The following is an 8,443-nucleotide window of genomic DNA, read 5'->3' as shown; positions in this document are numbered from 1 at the left end:
TACAAATGGTTTTCCCAAAAGGAATATAATTGTGTCATAAACATGGCCAAAGCTATGATCGCCAATTTACTGATAAATTAACTAAGGCATGGGAAGATCCAGTGACATACCCAGGTTTCATGGATGGAATAGTGACCCTCCCACCCCCACCAAGTTTATATCCATCCAGAACCTGTAAATGGGACCTTATTTGGAAATAGGGTCTTTGCAAATATAATCAAGTCAAGATAAAGTCATACCGAATTAGGGTAGGCCCTAAATCCAGTGACTGGCATCCTTGCAAGGAAAGGGAGGTTTGGAGACAGACGTAGAGGCCATAAGGAAGAAGGCCATGTGACAACAGAGGTGGAGATTGGAGGGACACAGCTACAAGCCAAGTAACATCAAGTACTACGGGCAGCCACTAGAAGATAGGAAGGAAGCATGGAACAGAATCTTCCCTAGAGTCTTCAGAGGGAGCATGGCCCTGTAGACAACTTGATTTCAGACTCCTAGCCTCCTGAACTGTGAAAGAATAAATCTCTGCTGTTCTAAGCTGCCCAGTCTGTAGTAATTTGTTACGGAAGCCCTAAGAAACTAATATACCAGTGAGGCACAGATAGGGAATCTATAGGTTAGGTTTGGCTTTTCTGAACCCCTAATGCAGTGTTTGTTTTTCCAGGATACCTCAATGTCTCCCTATGAGTACCCCCTTTTTCATCTATTCTCACTCTTCCCAGTAAAAATAAAAAATCATTATCTTTGGGATTTATGGCATTTTGTGTTTTAGGATATTATAATTATAAGGAGGTAGGTGACAGATTGGACACCAGTAATGGGACAGCAGTATAAAAATCCCATAGATGTCGTCCACAGGCAAAATGTGCTGTATTGGCCAATCTATGTCATGTGGAGAACATATTCCTCCTCTCTGATTTCCCCCACTGAGATTGTCTCAAAACAGAGCTATAATGAGCACTAGTTATCTCCGCTGGCAACCTATGATATAATTATGATAATGATGATGCTAAACATTTATTACGCACCCACAGTGCAAGGTGTTAGTTGTTCAAAACACATAAAATACCTGATCCCCACTGTCATAGTGTTTACCATAGTATTGGCACAGTGTGGGAGTTGGTACTTTGTGGTCAGTTAATGTTGAGATGATCTGCTTGGATAATAGACCATAAACCTGCATCCTTCCTAATTTCTTTCTTTCTTTCTTTTTTATTTTTGAGATGGAGTCTCACTCTGTTGCCAGGCTGGAGTGCAGTGGCACAATCTCAGCTCACTGCAACCTCCACCTTCTGGGTTCAAGCGATTCTCCTGCCTCAGCCTCCTGAATAGCTGGGACTACAGGGGCACACCACCAAGCCCAGTAATTTTTGTATTTTTAGTAGAGACGGGGTTTCACCGTGTTCGCCAGGAAGGTCTTGATCTCTTCACCTCGTGATGTGCCCGCCTCGGCCTCCTAAAGTGCTGGGATTACAGGCGTGAGCCACTGTGCCCTGCCCTTCTGAATTTCTTTTGTAAACTCATCTAATGTGCCAGTCCCCCATGATTACACTGAGCTTGAAGAAAACTAAATCCCAGACATTGGGATTTGATCACTTTGGGGTTTTAGAATGATCCCCTTTGACTAATCAGATTGATTTTTCTAATTAACCAAGAAACTAAATTCTGGTAGGATCTACAAGAAAGAGCGTTTCTAATTAACCAAAAAAACTAAATCCCAAACATTCCAGAGTTCGTGAACTCTGGAATGTTTGGGATTGCCATAATCATCAAAATATTTCCAGTACACTTTTCTCTCCAGTTGACTGATGAGTAAACTGAGGTGTGAGCAGATTAAGTGACATTCCCAGGTGTAGTGGGTTGAATAGTGCCCCTGCACCCCCAATTCACGTTCACCCAGAACCTGTGAATGTGACCTTATTTAGAAATAAGGTCTTGGCAGATGTAATCAAATTAGGATGAGGTCATATCAGATCACATATATTGTTTGGGTTGTTCTGAATTAGTGGAGTTTTCATGGGTTTCTCTGATTCTAGATTTACTTGCTATGGATCCTTGAATCTAATAGCAGTCCTGTTATTACGAAGAGCCAGTGATGGTCTGAGAACCATATATCTTAGAGTTGGAAGAGACTTCATGATATCATGGTAAGCCACCTGCTTTAGGGCAACTAAGCTATCATTATTTCCATTTACAGGTGAAATCATCGAAGACAATTCCAGCGATCAAATAAAGATAATACATTTGGTTAGTAGCAGATAATAATATCCAACATTTTAAGTGTTTTCCACGTGTCAGGCATTGTTTTTAGTGTATAATTCATTTAATTTCCACAATCTTATGAAGTAGGTATCATTATCCTGTTTTAAAGAAGAGAAAACAGAGACAGAAAGGTTAACTAACTTGCCCAAGGCAGTACTGCTAGTAAGTTATCAGAACCAGGTATCTGCACCTCAGTGTAGAAACCACTGTGAACCCAGAAAGTCTGATTCCCAAGCCTAAGTATTTAGTCACCATGTTATATCATTTAGTGGTCAGAATAAGAATCAAATTCTCCTCTCCTGGTGGTTTAGTGAAGTGGTTCCTAGCTATTATTCAGGGCCTATGGATCTCTCTCTCTATATATATTCCAAGCATTATCTGTAGACTAAAAACATTAATGTGCTCAACAAATATTATTACATGAATATTAGTGTTTGAGTAAGTAAACTATAAATTCATTCAAAAGCATTTATGAATTGGCTGGACACTGTCTCTACTAAAAATACAAAAATTAGCCAGTCGTGGTGGCAGGCACCTGTAATCCCAGCTACTCAGGAGGCTGAGGCAGGAGAATCGCTTGAACCCTGAGGTGGAGGTTGTCATGAGCCAGGATTGCACCACTGCACTGCAGCCTGGGTGACAGAGAGAGACTCTGTCTCAAAAATAAATAAAAGCATTAATGAATTAAAATTGGCTTCTTGTCGTGATTCATTTTATTAAACCAGGGGCTAAAAAAAGAACAACCCTTTTGTGGGAGTCTGAAATATTTTGAACTATTTCAGGGGTCCTTATATTCATGAAGATTGAGAATCACAGGTGTCTTAGTCAATTAAGGCAGCTAAAGCAACATAGGACAGACTGGGTGGTTTACAGAACAAATATTTATTGCTGATAGTTCTGGAGGCTGGGAAGTCCTGGATCAAGGAACTGGCAGATTCAGTGTCTGGTGAGGGCCGCGTTCCTGATTTGCAGATGGCTGACTTCTTTTTGTCCTCTAATGGCAGAGAGACAGATCACATCTCTCATGTCTCTTCTTATGAGGGCGCTAGTCCCATCATTAGGCCTCCACCCATAATTACCTCACAAAATTCTCACCTCTGAATACCATCACATTGGAATTAGGATTCCAACATGTAAATTTCGGGGAGACACAAACATTCAGGCCATAGCAATAGGTATAGGAAAAAGAGCTGAATTTGGAGTCAGACAGACTTGGGTTTGCGTCTTGGCTTCTGTTTACTTCCTAGCTGAGAGATCTTGGGCAAGTCCCTTAATCATCTGAGCTTCAGTTTCCTCATCTGCAAAATGGTTTTTCTACAACTTATCCACAGTGTTGTTGGGAGTCTCAGATGTAGCAGGGTGTGTGAGAGTATTTTGTAAAACAAAAACCCATAGAATTCCTTAGGAATAAGAACTATAATGACTATTATTCCTCTATAATACTCAAGGAATCAATTTTAGTCCTGAATATGTCCTTATGTCGATTTTGCCTGTGGCCTTTTTGTACACCTTTCTTTACCTTTGTCATTACTGTGATACCAAGCTGAGGGAATAGGTCAATTTACAAGAAAATAATATCCATCCCTGGCATGAGTTGTCTCCACTTTCCAGTCATGCCTGGAATAGCACATCCTTTGTAAGATGAGGACTTTGGGTGGTAAAGAGGAAAAGAAGATGGCATTTCAGCTCTTCTGTAGCTTTGACTTCATCCAACCACTTTGAGTAGATCAAAGCTATTCTGGGAGGCCCGACATCATTTTTTTTTCTAGGCTGAGAACTAGAGATGGAAGAATGTAGCCCAGCCAAAGAAAGGAACTGTTCTGTCTTTCTCCCACATTTCTCTCCTTTCCCAGCCTTCCAATCTCTGTTGGGGGTACTGTTTTTTGAAGCAGAAACCTACAAAAGAACAGACCAGATCCATCGTTGGCCTTCTGAGTGGCATGGAAACGTTCTGGGGCCTATTTTGTGCAGATAACATGGTGAAGTAGCCAGCCAGGATACTCCTGTCAGTGGATCCAAGGGCTTCGGTCGAGTTGTGTCTGAACAGCAGGGACAAGCTTGAGGGAACCTCAGTTACAGCCCGAGTCTGACTTGGTCATCTGCTGTGACTTTACGTTTCTCCTTTGATTCCAGCCATTTGTAACTGCTGAGTTGCTTCAAGGCTTAGCATGAAATAGCCTCAGCTTCTGGAGCTAGAGCTGTGCCGCCACCACCTGGGGTTGGGGAGTATTTCAGCAGCTATCGTCCTTACCTCACTCTTAGCAGTCATTCATTTACAGACAGAATGCTGAATTTATTATCTTGTTCGAGAAAAATCCTTTTCTCCGGAAGCTTCCTGATTCTTTGGGGAGTGCTTGATATGGAATAGGGTTTGGTTTCTGGGCTACTGATGAAATTTACAAGGTTGGCAGTGATGAATCTTTAAACAGGTTTCTTGTACTCCACCAGCCACAGCTATCCATTATGATTAATAAAACAGTGCATTAGTAACCTCGGTCTGACCAGTGGTAGGGCATGATTAATCTTGCGGCCCAACTGCACTCCAACTGTCTTTGTTAACCTCTTGTCTGAGGACATATAGCTATCAACAGAGACTGAGGACCTCCTTGTTAATTACACTATATGTACTATATGCTATATATGCTTTATGAGACCTAAGAAGTTTTGGAAACGTGGTTGGCTGCTCTGTCTTCCTAATACCAACCTGTGCTGAGAACCTTGCTATTTATCTCCTTGGTTTCATCTGCACTGCTAGTTCCTGGTTTGGGACAACCACAGATGATTTTCATGGCAGACTTTAATTGTGAGTCTTGGCAGAAGACAAAGGTGAACTTCGCTGCTTGATCTGCTATGATCTTTGTGCTAAAGGAGAGAGTAGGAATTACCTTTTTATTTTTATTTATTTATTTTTATTTTTAGTAGAGACAAGGTCTCACTTTGCTGTGCTGGCTGGTCTTAAACTCCTGGGCTCAAGCAATCCTCTCACCTTGGCCTCCCCAAATCCTGGGATTACAGGCATGAGTCACCATGCCTGTCTGGGGTTACCTTTTTATAGATAAGTGAAACCTAGTGTAAGATGGGTAAGGTTTTATCTTAGTCTGTTCAAGTACTAGGTAGAAAAGGGCAGGGCCCCTGGCAAGGGTTTCACCCTCAAGCCTGGGCCCACGGCCCTAAATGAGAACTTCACATCCCTGTTTTTCTGCCCGAATGTTGCCTTTTGGCCCACCAGGTCCCCCAACCCTGTACCCATAAAAACCCCAAGCTCCACTGGCAGAGGAGCAGAGTGGCATGGCAGAGAAGGAGGGAAAAGAAGCGTCTGAATGTCAAGAGTTTGGCCAGGGACAGTGAGAGGACCTTCCCACTCCATTCCCTTTCTAGCTCCCCACCCCACTGAGAGACCTCTATCACTCAATAAAATCCTCCACATGCACCACACTTACACCTTACACCTGAGCTGTTTAACACTTAAGCTGTCCACAGATGGCAAAGCTAAAATAGCATTGTTTGTAACTCACACCCTCTGGGGCTCCAGTGGTTGTGTGCAACCTCTAGACACTGCTGCAGGCTGGTTGGCACCCAAAGGCACTTGCCCTGGCTCCTGCACCTGCTCACCTGCATGCTCCCCCTCCTGCAAGGGGTTTGAGCTTGGAGGCTGAGTAAACGAGTCACACCCCTGTCGCAAGTCCTGTGAAGGGGTCAAGAGAACTCTCCTATCTCACTGTTATAACAAAATACCCCAGATTGGGTAATTTATAAATAATAGAAATTTATTTCTCACAGTTCTGGGGGCTGGGAAGTCCAAGATCAAGGTGCTTCACTGTCTGTGAAGCAGTGAGGGCTGCTCTCTGCTTCCAAGATGGTACCTTGTTGCTGTGTTCTCTGGAGGGGAAGAATGCTGTGTATTCACATGGTAGAAGGGATGCTAAAGGAAAAAAGAACTAGCTAATTCCCTCCAGCCTTTTATAAGGTTGCTAATACCATTTATGAGGGTTCTTCTCTCATGACTTAATCAGCCCCTCCTAAAGGCCCCACTTCTTAATACTCTCACATTGGAATTTAAGTTCTAGCATATGAATTTTGGAGGGATGCATACATTCAAACCATGTACGGCCTTCTGAACTTTGTAATTGGTCCACGTGTCAGGACTAAAACAAGTGTGTGGAGAGCACCAAGAGAGCTATCATTTGCTGAATTCACTTTTAAAGTCAGGCTTGCTTTGTGTTCACATGAAAGAGGTTAGTTGGTAGTGTTGGTCATCTGGCTGCTCTGAGACACACATTTAATTTTCATTATGCTAAGGAAAGATCTAAAGAGAGATAAGTTATAAGCGTGGAACACACCACACCTCTTTTGCAGTCATAAGATCTGACAGAAGTAGAAATTGTAGGAATACACAGGAGTGTTCTGTTCCAAGACATTCAGTTCCCAAGAAAATGCAAATCATTGCAATACATAGTTTTACAGTTATACTGTCAGAGTTCTCAGAATTAATCATTTTCATTTCTAGCACTAAGTCTGATACTAACTTCTGCTTTCCTTACACTGTCTTTTCCTTACACTGTGTAACCTTTTGGAAAAGCACTTACTGTTTTTACCAAAACCTTCTTGGTCTAATCTCCAGGAAATATCTTGAAGAAAATCAGGTTTATTTGACAGGCTGTATATTGGCATTTAGTGAATTCTTATCAATGTAGACTGCCTTAGATGGTCTTTACGTTTCATATTAAATGTGACATTCTCAGAGAGGCCTTCCCTGACTATGTGCTCTAAAGTTGGTTGCTCCAACCTCTTTTTTTTCGGTATAGTGGTTAAGAAAACATGCTCCAGAGCCAGGCATCACTTCCCTGGTTCTGTCCACCACTAGCTATGTTACCCAAGGCAAGTTACTTTCACCTCTCTACATTTCAGTTTCCTCACCTGTAAAATAGGCATAATAATAGTATGTACTTCAAAGGGTTATCATGAGGATTACTGATGGTGCATAAAGCACTCAAAACAGTGCCTATCACCATTATCATTATAATTTGAGCCTGCGTTGTGTCTTTCATGTCATGTATTATGAATTGAAATTGTTGTAGGTGTCAGTTTTTCTGTTTTTTTTTTTGTCTCTTTCACTGTTCTGAAAGTTGCATGAGGGCAGAAACCATGGTTGTCTTGTTCATTCTTCTTTCCCCAGTGCCTAGCACAGTGCTTAGCACACAGCAAGAGCTCAATAAATACTTGCCAAGTGAATGAATGATAATTTAAGAAAATTTCCCTAAACAACTCAAATATTATAAATCTCATTACCCCAAGCTCCCATTGCCATAAAATCTCTTCATAACAAAAAGACTCCTAGATACAAATCAACGAAGCATTTTGTTTTAAGGAATATTTGCTACAAACAAAATGCCAGGGCAACACATTCCAAACAGTTTTCCATGTCAGCCCTTCTTTTTCACCAGTGCCTTTGCTTTCTCCAGCTATTGACAGCTAGATCTACTAATGGGACCTACCCCTAGGCTTGGACCCAAATCCTGTCAATCATCCAAGCTATTGATGATGTAGACTAGGGTACCAAAATTATAAAGGTACAAACATGTTAAATAATTGAAGTGTTGGCTGGGCACGGTGGCTCATGCCTGTAATCCCAGCACTTTGGGAGGCTGAGTCAGGTGGATCACGAGATCAGGCGATCGAGACCATCCTGGCTAACATGGTGAAACCCCGTCTCTACTAAAAATACAAAAAAATTAGCAGGGCGTGGTGGCAGATACCTGTAGTCCCAGCTACTCAGGAGGCTGAGGCAAATAAATAAATAAATAAATAAATAAAAATTGAAGTGTTGTGTATACTGTAAAGATCCCTTACCCTAGCATGAAGTGTGTTAGAGATGAACCCTGGGTGTTTGTGTAGCCTCCAAGTCATAAATCTTGCTCACTGCACCCTCTGTCACTGATGGCCAGATGTCCTAGAACCAGCAAAGACTCCACCTGTGCTTGTTGACTGAAATTTTCTGTTGACATATCCTATCTTCTGCTTCCATGAAACATTTTGGGACTTGATGAATTCCTTGAACACAATGCCTTGGACATCCAGCTGCTATTGCTGATACCAGCCTCCTCTACTTGCAATAGCCCCATCTCACTGTTTCTACCCATTTTTAGCAGCCCTTGCTTTTGAGCTCACTCTAGTTATATTGCTT

The sequence above is a fragment of the Nomascus leucogenys genome, chromosome X (assembly GCF_006542625.1).
Source record: "Nomascus leucogenys isolate Asia chromosome X, Asia_NLE_v1, whole genome shotgun sequence".
In the NCBI taxonomy this organism is placed as follows: domain Eukaryota; kingdom Metazoa; phylum Chordata; class Mammalia; order Primates; family Hylobatidae; genus Nomascus; species Nomascus leucogenys.
This window is presented reverse-complemented; position numbering follows the sequence as displayed.